Here is an 18,672-nt window from a genome sequence, read left to right as displayed (position 1 = left end):
GGTTCGTATTAATCCGGTAGATATTTTCCTCACCAACTCACTGAGGTATATAATAAAATAAAAATTAAGATGTAAGTAATTTAAGAATGTTTATTATGAAAGCATCCGAAATCCGAATACAAGACATTAATTTCCTTATATTATAATAATAGTTTAAAATATAGATAATATGCAAAACGTATAAATTATTACTTAATATTTACTATAATAAGAGACACACTTTACAAAATCCATTCTAGTCATTTGATTAGATTGATATCGTATTATTAAATTTTCTACATTTTTCAATTTCAGTTTTACTTGTTTATTTTTGATAGGTTTTGCAATATGCAAATTTTAAATTTTAACATCCGTATCTACCTGACATTCTTTAACTTTTTCTAAGAAAATATAATATGGATGGATGCGTATTATAAAACGAGGAATTGAAATGCGAATGAAAAGATTCGCAAGCATTCGTAGTACGAATAACAGAATAAGTTGTTTCTGCCCACAAATATGGGGAAAATATGACATTTTCGTCTGTATAAGTTTCACCTAAATACTCAACATATCTATCAAAATTTCATTTTCTGGTTTTGACATTAAATCAAACACAAGACAATCTGATACGTCTTCTGGTTTTATATAATGTAAGGCCAAAAGTATGTTTGAGCTACTTGCCTACTACACAATCATTCGTATATTCTGATGTTAAATCAAGAGACTGAATTTTTCTATACCACATAGTATAAGCCTGGTGTAGGTGAAATCTACAACCATGTATTTCAGTGTTCGGACATATTTGAATGATTGCATTATGTATAGCCTTTTCAAAATCTACAAAAATTTTACTAGGATTAAACTCAATTTTGAGAGCTTTAAGAATTTCTGATTTTAACAAATAAAAAAGATTGTTGTAAGTTTCTGTTTTTTTGTTTGGTAGTAAACAGTATAATAAAGAAATATAATGCCCATGAATAGTGAATAATTGCATATAATATCTGGTATAGTAAGAAAATGTGCCATCCATATAATATATAAAATTCAATGTGGCTAAAAGTCTTATATTTGTTTCACAATTATCTTACTTTTGACTTGACACAGTTTATAAAGAAAAAATTTTCCCCCTCGGTTGTTTTTTAAGCACACCTCTTCACAAATTCTCGAACCTTATCAATATCGGAAGGAAGTCGACCAGGCATCATTTTTCGTCGAGAATTATATATATTTTTTCTTATGTAACTGACATCAATCGTAGAATTGTTTCAGGCAAATTAGCTACAAGCTCTTGGCGTATAAATCTTTGCTAGTTTTTCATTAATATTATCTTCGGCTTTACGTTTACAAGAGTTAGAAAAATTTTACGATCTATCTTCTGACGATCTGGTTCATGATTATGTTGTAGGCTACTTCTGGATATTGTAAAATTTGCACCAATAGTAAACAATTTCGCACTACAAATTGTTTTATTACACCTCCAGAACACTTCTTCACTTTTTGAAACTTTCACTTTATAAAAAATAAAATTTTCAAATACCAGTAAAGGTTTATCGCAAATTCCAATTGCGACGAAAAATAAATTACTATAATTAATTAATTAATTATTTTATTATAGGTACCTACTGTAATTTTATAGTATGTATGTAGATAAATAATTCCCTTGCATGCCTATTAGTAAAATCTACCTGAAATAACCACTTCGATTTTGGTGAGTAAAATAACTATGGGATTATGACATATGCTTTTTCTCATGAGCATCTTTCAGTGCGTCACAGTTTTTCAATTTCTTTCTAACGCATTACATTGTATGTGACAGAAAAAAATGCACGTCGGTGATTACATTTCGTCGGTGACATTTATAACATTTATTCTAGTTGTCAATAGATGGCGCTATAATCGAAAAAAAAATATTTACGAATTATATAATATATCTACGAATATAATCTGTACAATTTATAAGACTATACAAATCAAAGAAAATACCATTTTATAAATGCAATAAACACAATTGATTCGTTTTATGCCTAATTGCAAAAAAATGTGACAACTGTCAGATTTAACTAAAATATCATGTCACTAAAATGTATATTATTACGGACTTACCTTTTTTTCTATCATTTGTGATGCACTGAAAAATGCTCATAAAAAGAAGTTTACCCTTCCAAACGCAGGCAAAAGATTATTTTGTTGAGGAAATTACACCCGCCGATTTTACTATACGATGTGCTTCACTTGATTTAAAAGATTCACAGTCAAAAATATCAAAATGAAAAATAGCGGACGTGATATTGAAACTAATAGGGTATTGATTATGTACTTTAGAAAGGAACTACAGCGTTAACCCTTAACTACTGACGTGGATGTTTCAGAACGTAGACACTGACATGCGGTATGTCATTCCGTTGCCTATTCTAGATTTTTTCAATCTATAATATGAATTTGTCTTATATCACTATGAATGCATTCATAATATTAAAAAAATGGTGGAGGTTCTTACAAAATCCTTTAGAACTGAATTATGTACAAAAAAACTAGCATTGGTAACTAAAAAATAGTAAAATCATGTTGAAAGCACTTGAAAGTAGAACAACTGGATGAACTTGCTGCCGTACTAATAGCGAAAGAATAATGAATGCTTTTAACTATAGAAATGTAAACACTGACAAGTACGTGATACCGCAAGAAAACTTTGTCATCATAGCTCAAATACTAAACCATACTAAAACTGCTGCAGTTGGGAGCAGGTACAATTTCTAGAATATTCTAGAAATCTTTTATAAAACAAGTTTTACAACAAAATATATTTTCGGCGGAGTACGGCATACCGCATGTTAGTGGTTATGGGTTAAATGAGTTTTATTGTTTCATATGCTCAATGAATCACCATATATGAAAAAATCGCGGAGTGCTATCGTTTAAAGGGTTTTTGAAAAGGGGGTAAATTAGTCCCTGTGCACTAGGATTTATTAGGGTAAATTCTATGCACTTTTCTTATATAGGTAAACGTCTACATAAAAGTTATTCAAAATTAAATTTCCTTTACTATCGAAATATCATCTTCTAATGTCAAAATTAATTTTTTTTAACAAAAATGTTTTCGAAAATCGTAGCAAAAAACGATGTGTTTTCTCCCACAACTTTTTTCCACGGGAGGTATAGGTATAGGCATTGCTTCACAGAAAAAGACTTCATCCGTCCTCTTTAAAATGGCGTTGAGTAGAATCGTTTAGAAGTCATAGTATCCAAGATATAGTTTTTTAAAGTTCGCCACTTACACCATTTTTGGGTAATTTTTCATATTTTTTGGCAAACGTTATACGTAAAATAACTGTTTCTAAGCTGGTTTCTCTCTCTGTCTCTCTCTTATTGAGCTACAACACAAATGGGGTCCTGGCCTCGGTATAGACGTTTCTCTGTATATATCTCTTGGTTACACCTTAGTCTCCTGTCGGAAATGGGTCCAAGTATCCTCCTTTTAATATCTTTTTTTCAAAAGTATTAATAAGGTTTATTGTCTTTTTAGTCCTGATCTATGTTTCTACAGCATTTGGTGGTATTGGCCGTACGATGGTTTTATATATTTTAAACTTTACTTCCCCATGGATGTCTTTGGATCCAAACACCTGCGACAGAGAGAATTGACAGTCAGCCCTATTTCTTTCGAATTTTCTTCAAGCTCCACATATAGCTCTGTGACGTTACTTGCGGTTTTTCCCATCCTACGCAGTTTTAGGTATATTCAATTGTACATAACTTCAATAGATTACACATATGAAAAAAAAAATTAATTACCTTAATAAAGTCGTTAAATAATTTTATGTCGGTAAAGTTAGCGGAACAATTTAATGAGGCCGAATTGAGACCAAGACTAATAATTTTTTACGGAAAGAAAACATTTATTGCTGTAGCCGTTTTCGTTGCTAATTTTACAGTGAAGCTAGCAGCGCCCTAGCTATATCTCGGCATGGAAAAGGGGCACAAGTACAGGGCCAATATTGGCGGCATACCTAATCATCCCTTAGCGCAAAACTTAACGCTGAAAAAATAATGAAACTTCAACCGCGGGGAATTAATTGCTAATTGATTGCTAATTGATTACAGAGAGAAAAAGTTTATTGCTGTAGCCGTTATCGAGATGCAATGGGCGCTGCCAACTTTATGGTAAAAATAGCAGCGCCATAGCTAGATCTCGGCAATGAGAAGGGCTAAAGGGCCCATCTTGGTGACATATTTTATTGCTAATTAATTGCTGTTGATTGGTACATTGACCAATCCCCAAAATCTACCCCATTATACCCTAGCGCATAATTCACCTCCGAAACAATGATAAAACTAGAAAATTCAACCGCATGGAATTGTTTGCTAATTCATTAAAAAAGGAAAAAATTATTATTTTTGGGGGTGAGTTTTGAGCTAGGGGATCAAGAGGTACGCGCCCATTGTTTCTTGAAAATCGCTACAGCAACAATTTTTGTCTTTCCGAAATAAATTAACAATAAATTATAGCCGTAGTCTGAATTCGGCGCGGCGCCGGCGTTTGTATAGTGCTGCTAACATTACTAGACCAGGGCGCATCTGTAAAAATATTAGTACATTTGGACGTTGAGAGCTGACTCAAATTTTTTTGCAGAAATTGCTTGAAAATAAATCAAATAATAATATTTGAGTTATCCTCCCTCTCAAAAAGGTCCGGAACATTGTTTAAATAATCAAAATGTCAAAAAATTAAGGAAAAATTCGATATTTTTCTTGTTTTTTTGATTATAACTTTAAAAGTATTCATTTCCGAGAAAAGTTGTACTGACATAAAAGTTGAGTAATTAAATTTCCTACAATACAAAATTGGTTAAAAATTTAAAAAATAGCCACCCTTGTTGCAAAATAGCAATAATTGTGAAAAAAACATACAAAAACACGTATTTGCATTTTACGTTTTTCAACCATTTATGCTACACTTAGGACCTTCATATTTCACCCAGAAAAACTTTATGATATAGTAAAACAATACTGTAAATTTTATTATGATTGGTTTAATAGATTTTGCAAAATAAATTTTGCAATCCAGCTTTCGTAAAAACAATTCATTTTTTCAAAATGTTACAGGACTGAAAATAAAGCAGATAGCAAGTTGAAAATTTTTTGCATATAGAAGTGTACCGTACCTTTCATTTGCAATTTTGCAAAATTAAAATCGATTAACACCACGACGTCAGATATTTTTTTAAATAAACATTTTAATTATTGGTGCTACGCGCAGGACAGCGTATAGTTTGCTCTGATTGAGCATTCCAATGACCTTTGATAATGATTGATACATTTCAATTTTTATTATATTTCGATATAAATAAATAAATTTGTTTATTGCAAAATAAAAACACATACTCTATCCTTTGAAATAACACTTTTATTAGCAAAAACTTTCTTTGTTCATATATTTTAACTTAAATAATAAAAGTTTATTATTTTTAAACATATGCAATTGTTTAAACAATATTTCAAAAACAATAATAAAATTAGTTTGATTTTTGTGGAATTAAAATATTAAAATACAACAAAATATAGAGTAAGAAAATAATACATTAGATAAAGATTGGAAGAAATTTTGGTGGAAATCAACTTGTGTGAATCGAACACCGCTGTGCTGCGCGTAGCACCAAAAATTATTGTTTATTTCAAAAAATTTCTGACGCCGTGGTAATTAATCGATTTTAATTTTAAAAATTGCGAATGAAATGTACTGTACATTTCTATAAGCAAAACAATTTCAACTTGATATCTGCTTTATTTTCAGTCCTGTAACATTTTGAAAAAATGAATTTTTTTTGCGAAAGCTGGATTGCAAAATTTATTTTGCAAAATCTATTGAACTGATCTTAATCAAATTTACAGTATTGTTTTACTGTATCATAAAGTTTTTCTGGATGAAATATGAATGTCCTAAGTTTTGCATAAATGGTTGAAAAATGTAAAATGCGAATACTTGTTTTTGTATGGTTTTTTCGCAATTATTGCTATTTTGCAACTAAGGTGACTATTTTTTAAATTTTTAACCAATTCTAAATTGTAGAAAATTTAATTATGCAACTTTTATGCCATTACAACTTTTTTGGAAATGAATACTTTTTAAGTTATAATCAAAAAACGAAGAAAAAAATCGAATTTTTCCTTCAATTTTTGACATTTTGATTATTTAAACAATGTTCCGGACCTTTTTGAGAGGGAGGATAACTCAAGTATTATTATTTGATTTATTTTCAAGCAATTTCTGCAAAAAAATTTGATTCACCTCTCAACGTCCATCTCAAAACAGATGCGCCCTGGACTATACCGACATGACTAATATTAAGCAAGATATATGATTCTTCGAAATTTTCTACTTGTAACGATTTTTTCTCTTTCTTATATTTCTCATGACTTTTTCTTAGGTAAAATAGTGTGGATGGCTAAAATTGCTAAAATTTCACAACCTCCTCGTAATGGGTCAACCTTTTATATAGTCCGAAACTGATTTTGGTAAAATACCTGCACTAAAATATAAATGGGGTTCAAATGTTCATTTTAATTCTTCTGGGTAAGTACGCTTCTTCTTTTGCCAGTTCGTATTAGAATATAACCTATAAGCTCTTCGTAGCATTACTAAACTGAATACCTACTGTAAAGTTACGCGTAACTGAATACTGTAAAGTTACTTTACTAATTTGACTTTTTTTCTGATTATTATTTCTTAGGCACTAATAATATTTATTTTGAATTGACTTGTATTTATTTTTTAAACGCTAACTATTATTTATTTAAATAAAGAGAGACTTACTTGGTACTATTTTATTTGTAACACTTATTTACATATACAAAAATCAAAAACATTAATTCTACTAGCTAAAATAGAATTTATTTCAATATCACAAAGTTTAATTTCCACAAGGAACAATTTCCTGTAGCTGGCTCTATACCATTAATTACAAGTAAAATTTAATAAAAAAATGTTCGTTCTGGTAAAAGGTATATTAGTTTAAAAAGCCCCTATAGGGCTACAAACATAGAAACTAAACGTTTTTGCTCTGTAACAAGAGCATCATCAGTGTTACAATACAGTAACATCAGTGTTACATAAAGTTCAATTTATTATTAACCCGAATTCGTTACAATTCACACGTAGATAAAATACTGAATCATCCAAACCTAAAATGTCTATTTATGGGTGTAACAAAAATACAGGTCATAAAGTGTACCAAGTATTCTGGGACCAAAAATAGTTCGATTGAACCTAACTTAACTTAGTACAAATGTTCACATAAAAAAAGTTACAGCTCTTTGAAATTACAAAATGAAAATCGATTTTTTTAAATATATCGAAAACTATTAAACAAAATGGACATGTGGAATTCTTATGGCAGGAAAATCTTAAAAAAAAATTATAGTGAAATTTGTGAGCCCCATAAAAATTTGATGGGGGTTTTGTTCCCTCAAACCCCCCCAAACTTTTGCGTACGTTCCAATTAAATTAATATTGTGATACCATTAGTTAAACACAATGTTTTTAAAACTTTTTTGCCTCCTAGTACTCCTTCGTAAAGTCAGTTTTTATCGAGATATTTTGAATATTTGTCAAATCCACCACATTTTTGTATATGGTTACGTATGACTATTATAGAGTAATAACATGAAAATTTTACATTTTTAGGTATGTTTTGAACCAATTTAAAAAAGAAGCCACATCTCGATAAATGATGCCTTATCGAAAAAATATTAAGAGGCAAAAAATTGTTAAAAACACTGTGTTTAACTAATGGTACCACAATAATAGTTTAATTGGAATGTATACAAATATTTAGGGGGTTTAAAGCTACAAAACTCCCGTAAAATTAAAACATATTAAAAAAGAAGCCGCATCTCGATAAAAACTAGAATATCGAAAAAATACTAAGAGGCAAAAAAGTTTTAAAAATATTGTGTTTAACTAATGGTACCACAATAATAATTTAATTGGAACATACGCAAAAGTTTGGGGGGGTTTAAGGGAACAAAACCCCCATAAAATTTTTATGGGTTGCACAAATTTCACTATAATTTTTTTTAAGATTTTCCTGGCATATGAATGCCGCTTGTCCATTTTCAATAAAAAATCTCTAAGGGTTTTCGATATATAGAAAAAAATAGATTTTCATTTTGTAACTTTGTAGGTTAGGGTTAGGGTTAGGGTTGTACCTTTTTTATGTGCACATTTGTACTAAGGTAAGTTGGGTTAAATCTATCTATTTTTAGTCCCAGAATATGTGATTTAATTTATGACCTGCATTTTTGTTACACCCTGTATATTATTACAATGTTCTAGAAATAAGAAACATCTCGAAAAAACAATATTTACAACTTTAAAAGAATTTACTCGCAAAGTCTCCGAAGTCTAGAAACAATCGAACATCATAAATCATCATATAAAAAGGAGTGTCTTTACAACATTGGAAATATAATAAATACAGCTGAATATTCGGCGGCATAGGAGCAAATAATAGCGTCACAATACATTTATTTCAGTAGATGATATGTAATGATTAACATTGTATAAGATCTAAGTATTTTATCCTGTGTAAGTAATTAAAATGTCTCTTTTATCCCGTGTGTTCTTCTCGTCCGTTTTTGTAATTTTTAGTTTTTTAAGAGATACTCACTATTTCTTCTTTAAGACAATAAATCGGATTTTTTATTTTAAGTAAAATGGGTGGCTTCTTACAGAAATCTTATTTTCAAAACCATCAATAGTATGTATCACAAACGTAATAAAAACTAATTTTCTGTAAAATCTGCCATATCTTCTAAATCCTTTAGCCCAACTGAACTTTATCTTTTTTTGTCTCAATGAATTTGAATATCAGTAGATCGATGAGTAATTTTGCAGAGTCGTCCTGGTCATTTCATGTCCTTTTTAAATAGAAGTTTAAATATTCAAATTTATAAATATGTTTATTGTAATAGTTGTATTATCAACAAAATTTGCACTATTTTCTTTGCTTTCAAGTATTCTAATCGTCATCTTAAGAGGCTACAGTAGCGAGCAACAGGTAGCAGCAAACGCGTTCCAATATTGCGGCTCTAATTTTGAATATTTTGTCGAGATATTTGGCACACATATTCGTAATATAATAAAGAATGGCGGTACAGAGCCCAATTTTAGAAATATGTTAGTACGTGGAAATTACTCTATAACTAAATAAAATATTGAAAAAAGGAGCCTGTACCGCCATTAAGAAGAAAAAAATAATAAACTTTCTTCAAATAAACTTTTTTATCGCATGCCTAGATTTTGTGTAATCTTGGAACTACTAAAATTTTTTATTTCTAACAAGAAATCGAACATATTATAACTAAATAACTAATTAGGCAACATAGAGAAATTATCAGTGTCATTTTGACAAACCTGCGTCAGATTTTCTCTAATTTGTTCTGTCATCTTTATTGATATCAGTCCAGTGCAGTAGTGTGTTAATTTAAGAATTCGTTATAGTTGTTTCATAGGAAAATAGTGTTTATTGATAGTTATTTATTATATTTTTGTTGTTGTTGTATAAGTTGTTGGCCTGTTTGAAATAATAGATTGTTGTTAATTGTGTTTTAGTTCAGTTCTATGTAGGTAGGTAAGTATATTTTACGTAAAAACATTTCGAATTCTAATGCGAGTATATTTAGGAGGATATTTTATTTTTAACATATTATCAATAGTTTAACGAAATGGGAAAAGTTAATCAAACGACAAATAAAGCGAATAATTCCAAGAAAAAGTCTATTAAAAGCCGTGCCAAAATTATGAGAACATCGAAATTGGAGCCACCACAAATTTTAACAATCTAAGTACCTATGAGAAGTAATCTACTGTTGTCATACATAAAAAAAGTGTGAAAAGTTGTTTCCCACGAAAATGAAATTCGTAATAAATCTATGTTTAGGTACAGAAATCCTGACTACAGTACAAATGCCAATTTTTTTAGGTAGATATTCATAGTCCTGTCGCCAAGGGGGTACAACGGCCTCCTTTATTCAGATGGTCTTACCCAAGATTTTTTTATGCATCTTGACCCGTAGAACACGAATTTGTTGGGTAACAGTTGATCCGGATGTCGATAAGATTGTTATAAACAAAGAACTTGAGGAATTACATAACAGCGATTTCTCGCAAAACAAAACATTTTTTTTGTATTTTTTGGGTCATTCTAAGCAAAAATTGTTCTGACAAGTTTTTTCGTAGGATGCATAGTTTTCGAGATAAACGCGGTTGAACTTAAAATCGAAAAATTGCAATTTTTGAACCCGAAAAAATTTATTTTTGCTAAAGGTGATACAGTAGCGATCAACAGGTAGCAAAAACGCGTTCCAAGATTGCGGCTGTAATTTTGAATATTTTTTCGAGATATTTGGCACACGTATTCGTAATAAAATAAAGAATGGCGGTACAGGGCCCAATTTGAAAAATATATTAATATGTGGAAATTACTCTGTAATTAAATACAATATTAAAAAAACGAGCCTGTACCGCCATTAAGAAGAACAAAAAAATACAATTTCTTCAAATAAACTTTTTTATCCGATGCCTAGATTTTGTGTAATTTTGGAACTACTAAAATTTTTTATTTCATTAGCAGTTCCAAAATGACACAAAATCTAGGCATCGGATAAAAAAATTGAAGAAAGTGTATTTTTATAAAAAGTGCAGGAGCTAACAATGCCGAGGAAGATCTATCAGGCTGCATCTCACTTCCCGCTTGTCCAGCACGGTAAAATTCCAACAAAGCTTAGTTCCGAATACTCAGATTACGAGTAGAACTAATCAAAATAATAAATAATCATTCCATGAAGTACGACTTAACCTGGTAGATTTCCCTCGGCCTTCTTAGCTCCGGCAATTCGTTGGCTTGCAAATTTTAGAAGCCACAAGCCACGATTGGTTTAACCAGAAGACTAGTTCTAAGTTTTATTTTATTTTTGATATTGTTAATATTAGAAGTAAAACTTTCGTTCGTCTTTAGCAGATACCGCCACGGCATTCATGCCATCATTTCGTTGTGAACCGATAACGGTAGCCCGAATTTTAGTAGTTCAAAGAGAATGAAATATGCACCTCTGATGGGACCCTAAGAAGGGTTAAAGGGTGTTCTAGAGTGCCCTTGGCGCTCTATGAACTAAATAAAATAAGACTGCTCTCGTTTCGCTTCACAATGAAATTATTATTTATTATTATTTTTTCGTACAAATACCTATGTTAACATAAAATTTTCACCCATTTGGGTTTATTTTTATAAATATTTATTTACTAATAACAAAATTGTTTTCGGTTACTTCCATTTAGCGCGCCTATGAGTTAAATTGTCAATAATATTAATCTTACATAATGTCAAAGATTACCAATGTTGCCAAAGTTTATGATACTATCTCCCGAAGTTATATTTTATTGCTACCTGTTGATCGCTACTGTTTACTCTTAAACCAAATTATTTTTAAAATAGATAAATGAGATCAATTTTTTTTTATAAATCTAAATCCTTAAACATTTTGATAACAGTACATGGTGTTTTATTTGCAGTTAAAATAAATTTAGGTATATGTAATATAATATAATACATAAGTTAGTTCTATAAAAATTAAGGTAACAACACAAACAAAAATCAGAGTCGAAGGACTAGGAACCCACGGAATACTTATACAGAAAAATAATATCAGAGAAGATTGTTGAGAATGTAATATTAAAAAACGATAAAATTGAGGAAACCTGAGAAAACTAAAACAAAAACATAATACTGCAACAGAATCATTTGGAGAGAGGAAAGTAACGAACACTGGCAGCAGAGTTCTTAAAACTGATAAAACACAAATTCTACGAAACGCGAGCAAAATATGGAGAATGATCAGGGAACAAATAAAATAAATTAACGAACTTATAAAACGAAATACATTGAGAAGGAAACATGAGGAAATTACTTTCCCCTACTACGATCCGTATTTGCTAAAGATGACGATAATGTACCACAAATGCCAAAAGTGGCGACAAACGAAGAAATAAAAATTGAGGAGGGGGCGAAGGAGGAGGGGCGAAGGAAACAAAAGAAAAGCTGGATAAATATTATAAGACTAATGCTCCTTCAGACTACACTGTCAAATTTTGGTTCCATGAATTTCGTAACGGCTGTGTCGTGTGATATTAGCTAATATTTATTAGCTTTTTTTCATACTCTAGAGTCTAAAAAAAAAGAGAATGGATTTAATGAATTACACAGGTTTACAAAAAAAATAAACTGTGGACTATTTGACGAAACCATATGACAAGGGGGTTTTTGGGGTCGCTGATCACGAATCCGAGATCCGTGGATCTCTGTCACATCAGGTAAAGGTCATTTCAAGGTCAAATCAAGGTAAATTAATAATCGCTCTGAAAAGTACATTAGAGGGTTTTTAGGGTCGCTGATCACGAATCCGGGGTCCGCTACCTTCTCTTACGTCTAGATCAAGGTCATTTCAAGGTCAAATCAAGATAAATCGATAAAATCGCTTTGAAAAAGTATATTAGGGGATTTTTGGGGTCGCTGATCACAAAACTGGGGTCCGTTGAGCTCTACCGCGTCAGTAAAGGTCATTTTAAGGTCAAATCAGTTTTGTGATCAGCGACCCCAAAAAACCCCTAATATACATTTTCAGAGCGATTGTGTCCATTCATCTTGATTCGACCTTGAAATGACCTTGAGCTAGACGTGAGAGAGGTCAGCGGACCGCGGATTCGTGATCAGCGACCCCAAAAACCCCCTAATATACTTTTTCAGAGCGACTGTCGATTTATCTTGATTTGACCTTGAAATGACCTTTACCTGATATGATAGAGATCAACGGACCCCGGATTCGTGATAAGCGACCCCAAAAACCCCCTTGTCATATGGTTTCGTCAAATAGTCCACAATTTATTTTTTTTTTTGTAAACCTGTGTTATTGGTGAAGAATGAAGAAATTCTTGCTGATGTACATCAAATTTTTAAATTCAACTATTTACAAGTGTATAAATTGGATGAACCAACCCAATTATATATTTGTGGATATGTGGCTTATCAAATACATAAAAGTAAAAATTATTGTGAACATTTTAAATAGCTTGTCTTTTGCAGTAAAGGAGAGACAACTGGAGATTGGAGCAGATTACTATGATTATTTGCAAAGGGATGGTTTGTTCTTAACAACGGATTCAGTAAAATTTATTTATTATCATCTTTGTTCAACATTTGAATTTATTCTGAATAATCCCAATCTTGAAAAATTAGTTTTGCAACACAATTGTCACCTGAAGTTATTATCATCTTTGGTAATGAAAAATTTATGTGTAATATTGTTTTAATTAATTATAAAATAAACAAAAATAGCAGCCATCAAAGTAATGAATCTTCAAAGTATAAAAAGAAAAATAATGATAAGGGGGATAACAAAAAAAAAAAAGAAAGTTATCCACTCTAAACCCCAAGAACACCAAACATTATGAGCAATTGTTTTTATAGTTACTTCTAGCAATATTTTGTATATAATTTAAAATAAGATATTATTTATTTAAAATAAAGTATTGTAGCGTGATTAGTGTAATTACTTCTAATTACAATAAAACTAGCTGTTCGTAATTTATATACGACTTTATTTATATAAGTTACAGACGAATTTATCTTATACACTAAACTTATTCACAAAATATGCCCGTATTTATACCCAGTTGTTATTCTGGAACAATCGACTCCCATCTCGAGCTATCGGCTTGTTCCGCCTACGTGACGTACCTTCCAGAATTCTCCGGCGAGGCCTAGCACATCCGATTACGTCATTCTCGAGGTGTTTACTGTTATACGGGGATCGGCTAAGATTTCTCTTCCGCTACACTGCTCCCCTCTTAAGATCTGAGCGTCTCGATCAGCAACTCTAAATGAAGGCCCAGGATGGCGGAATCTACACGACTCTCCAGCTCTGCATACACCCTTCAAGAAGAAATAACAGTCTACTGTCTTTGAAGGGTACGACATCTTCGGGTTCATGCAACACACAGTGATTTGTACACCAGTTCCTCTGAAGACCACTTCAAGCATGCTTCTCACAATCTTCCAATCCAGATTTTCTACTGCATGGCCTATTTTTGGTAAAGCCAAATTTTTGATGTCATAATTACACACGATTTTCTTCAAATTAGTTAGAGCACGCCATATGTTCTCGTAGCTTGGCGTGTCCGTATAAGACTTTCTGGTCACCATATACAGCAAAGATCGAGGACCATCTTCCAATCGCAGTACTCTTCCAATTTTAGGCTGCTGATTTTTTAACTCGTCCAGGCGGCCGAACTTTCTATTGAATACGGACGATATTCCTTTAGTCATCTCGAGGTCTTGGGCAACACAGTGGGCCAGAGAGACGTTTTCTGGAACACCAAACAGATCTTGCTGAACTTCTGTGGTCACGCCGAATCTAGCACTCTTTCTCGCTGCGTAATTTGACATAAATTCTTTAAAACTTGGCTGTGGTGTATCTTTCATCTCCTGTTGGAGGACTCGGGCTTCCTCTGTTTCATTTGAGCCAGCATATGGTGCAAGACGATTTATGTGAATAACTTTTGGTTTACCGTTTGGTAACTTCTTAATTCTGTATATTACGTCATTTATTTTCTTCTTAACTTCATACGGACCTTCCCATTGTCTTTGCAGTTTAGGACACAGGCCTCGACGACGTTGTGGATTATAAAGCCAGACAAGATCACCTACTTCGAAGCTTTCATTCTTGCAGCCAGAATCATATTGATCTTTCATTCTGTCACTGGCTATCTGGATGTGTTGTCGGGCAAGTTCATGAATGTTGTTCATTCGTAACTTCAGGCGGTCTACGTATTCTTCGCCTGCAACATATTCCTCGGAAGGTCTGCAGCCAAACTCTAGGTCGCAGGGCAAACGAACTTCACGACCCAACATCAGGCAGGTTGGTGTTTGACCTGTAGTTTCATTCACGGCCGAGCGGTAGGCCATCAGGAATAAATGAATGTGTTGGTCCCAATCTCGCTGATGTTCAGATACAACTTTGGACAAGTGTTTACCCATCGTTCGGTTCATCCTCTCGACCATTCCATCTGATTGAGGATGCAGGGGTGTTGTTCTGGTCTTATTGGCACCAATCAATTTACAAACGTTTTGGAAAAGAGCTGACTCAAAGTTTCGCCCTTGGTCGGAGTGGATCTCCAAGGGAACACCAAATCGGCTGAAGAATTCTTTAACAAGTACCTCTGCAACGGTAGCAGCTTCTTGATTCGGTAATGCATAGGCCTCGGTCCATTTCGTAAAATAGTCCATGGCTACCAGAATGTATTTATTTCCAGCATCGGTTTCTGGAAATGGACCTGCAATGTCGATTGCTACTCTTTCCATAGGACTTCCAACATTGTACTGTCTCATGGGTGCTCTCTTTTTACCAACTGGACCATTACCGGATGCACACAGTTCACATTTCTGGCACCATCTTCTTACATCATCTTTACAGTTCACCCAATAGAACCGTTCTCGAACCTTTTGCAGAGTCTTCGTAATACCAAAGTGTCCACCTGATGTACCGTCATGCAACTGACGCAATACTTCTGACACTTTACTTTTAGGTACAATCAACTGAAGCTTAGATTCTGTACCATCATCGTTCTCAAAGGTTCTGTACAGAAGATCATCTTTTAGTATCAGGCAATTCCATTGGCTCCAGTAGGCCTTGACTTCCGGACTACATGCACTAATGTTTTGCCAACTAGGTCTCTCACCTCGACGCATCCAATCCAATACTCTTTTTATACATGGATCATCTTCTTGGGCGTGTTGTAACTGTTGGGGCTGCCATTGTTCATTAACTACGGTGGTTCGTCTCACACAACGCTGGCAACGGCAACGCTGTTCCTCTACTTTAAGCCGGTGATTACAACTTTCACCGCATGGCCGTATCGAGGAAGCATCTGTATTTGAACGAACTCTTCCAGCCCTCTTCACGCGTCTCTTCGGCATCGTGTCACGAATCACCCTCCGTACCATTTCCACCAAACGTTCATCTTTTCTCTTATCGCCTTTTTCCACGGCTATTACTCGATTGTTTCGTGAAGCTTGGCTAGCTGCTTCGTGTTCCAAGGCAATAGCAAGTGCTTCATCTAAAACTTTCGGTCTTGCTAGTCGTAAAGCTTTCTGTAGTTCACTATCTTTCAGCCCATTGACGAAGGTATCTACTGCAATTTCTTCTAAAACGCTGTCTGGCACCTCTGGATAAGCCAACCGCACCACACGAGCCACATCTGCTTCAAATTCTTGCAGATTCTCACTTGCTCGTTGACTTCTATTTCTCAGTTGTGCTTTGTATACTTGTTGTAGATGGGCATCTCCATAGCGTTTTTCTAGACGAGTGAACAAGGTCTGGTAACATTTTTCTTGACCCTTAGGAATTGATCTTAATATATCTGCAGCATCACCTCGCAAAGCAGCAGTCAAGGAAACAGCCTTTTCTTGTTCGGTCCAATGGTTGGCGGTCGCAATAGCTTCGAATTGTCTAAGGTATATGGACCAAGAGGACTTCCCATCGAATGGTGGTAATTTAAATCTCATATGATGCGATGTTTCGTCTCTCGGTGTTTCATCCTTCACTACAAGATCTAAAGCTACTGCATTAACTGATGGTTGTACTTTTGTATCAGTTATCATGCTCTCTAGTTGTTTGATCTTCTCTTCTAGCATTTCTTTATTGTCGTCTACACTTTTCTGTATCTTATCGAATGTTCTGGAAACTTCTTCAAATTTCTCGTCGGTCTGTCTACAAACGTCTTTTATTACTTGAGAAACACTTTCAAATTTCTCATCGCTTTTTCTAGAAGTTTCATCGATCTTTTGAGAAACACTTTCAAATTTCTCGTTGTTCTGTCTAGAAGTTTCATCGATCTTTTGAGAAACACTTTCAAATTTCTCGTTGTTCTGTCTAGAAGTTTCATCGATCTTTTGAGAAACACTTTCAAATTTCTCGTTGCTTATCTTAGAAGTATCATCAATCGTTTCAGAAACAGTTTTTAATTTCGATAAGATTGCTTGTTCTGCTGACTGGAAGTGGAACGTCTCTGGATCATCTCCGTTCTTCGTTAGGACTTCCTCGAGTCGTGCTTGTAGGACTATCTTGAGCCCACTGCTGTCCAGATCCCGTTCCTCTAGCTGTTCACGGAGCTGTTTTACTGTAAGTTCTCGTAGCAACATCTTTGGTCGGCACACACGTACTTTCCAAAATGTCTTTTAAAAGTCTTTCCGAATACCGAACAATCAACGCACTTTAACTATTCCCGACGAATAAAGTCCAAAAGTCTTTTAAAGTCTCTCTGTAATTCACTTATTTATATCGCACTAAGTTTACCCCACACCTGACACCAACTGTAGCGTGATTAGTGTAATTACTTCTAATTACAATAAAACTAGCTGTTCGTAATTTATATACGACTTTATTTATATAAGTTACAGACGAATTTATCTTATACACTAAACTTATTCACAAAATATGCCCGTATTTATACCCAGTTGTTATTCTGGAACAATCGACTCCCATCTCGAGCTATCGGCTTGTTCCGCCTACGTGACGTACCTTCCAGAATTCTCCGGCGAGGCCTAGCACATCCGATTACGTCATTCTCGAGGTGTTTACTGTTATACGGGGATCGGCTAAGATTTCTCTTCCGCTACAGTATTTTACACATATTCTTGTCATTGGTTTGTTTTTGTATAATAAACGTTACTTACAAGGAACTACTTTTAATTTTATTTTACAAACTTCTAATTAATAATATTTTCTTGTTCGACTCTAAAAATACTATAAATTTTACCAGAATTTGTACTTTAAAATTGTGGTTTCGAAAGCGGTAGTCCGAAAGTCAGACTACCGACGTCATCAATTGCGACGTTGCCTTTTTCACTTCATGGATTGTAAAGTAAAGGTGGCTGTGGACAAACTTAAGCAGGAACTCAGTGAGAAACGGCCAAGTATGCAGAAGAAGACGTGTTGTTTCTCCAAGACAATTCACCGACTCACAAGAGCCTTATTACAACAGCAAAAATTCATGAGTTAGGGTTCGAATTGCTTTCTCATGCAGCTTATTCTCCTGATTTGACCCTCTCCGATTATTATGTGTTCCCAAATATAAAGAGGTAAATAAAAAATTCAGCTCGAACGAAGAGATAATTGAAGAAACAAACAGCTATTTTCCATAGCTTCTACAATCGTATTATTCACACGGCATAAAAAAATTGGAAAATCGTTGGAATCGTTGTATTGAGCTAAAAGGAAAAATACTATATCGAATAAAGTAAAAAAAGAATGTGTGTGTACTTTGTACGCACGTAAAAAGTTATACTTCTACTACATATTATGTGATTTTTAAGACAATACCAAAAATTTTAAAAAATAAAAGAATAAAACGCACACAAACACATTGAAAAATGCCACAAAGAAAAAATTATTTCTGAACGATAATAATTGTTGGCAAAAATTTTAAATACGCATTTTCTGAAAAAAAATTATATAGCAAATATACTTACAATCATAAAATGCATAAAAAAATAAAAACTTGCATCGGGAATCGAACTCGTGAATTTCGGGGCGCTTTGATTCGTAATCGAAGCCTAGACTCACTCGTCCAATTCCACA

This window comes from Diabrotica virgifera, chromosome 6 (assembly GCF_917563875.1).
Source record: "Diabrotica virgifera virgifera chromosome 6, PGI_DIABVI_V3a".
Lineage (NCBI taxonomy): Eukaryota > Metazoa > Arthropoda > Insecta > Coleoptera > Chrysomelidae > Diabrotica > Diabrotica virgifera.
Note: the sequence above shows the minus strand (reverse complement) of the source record.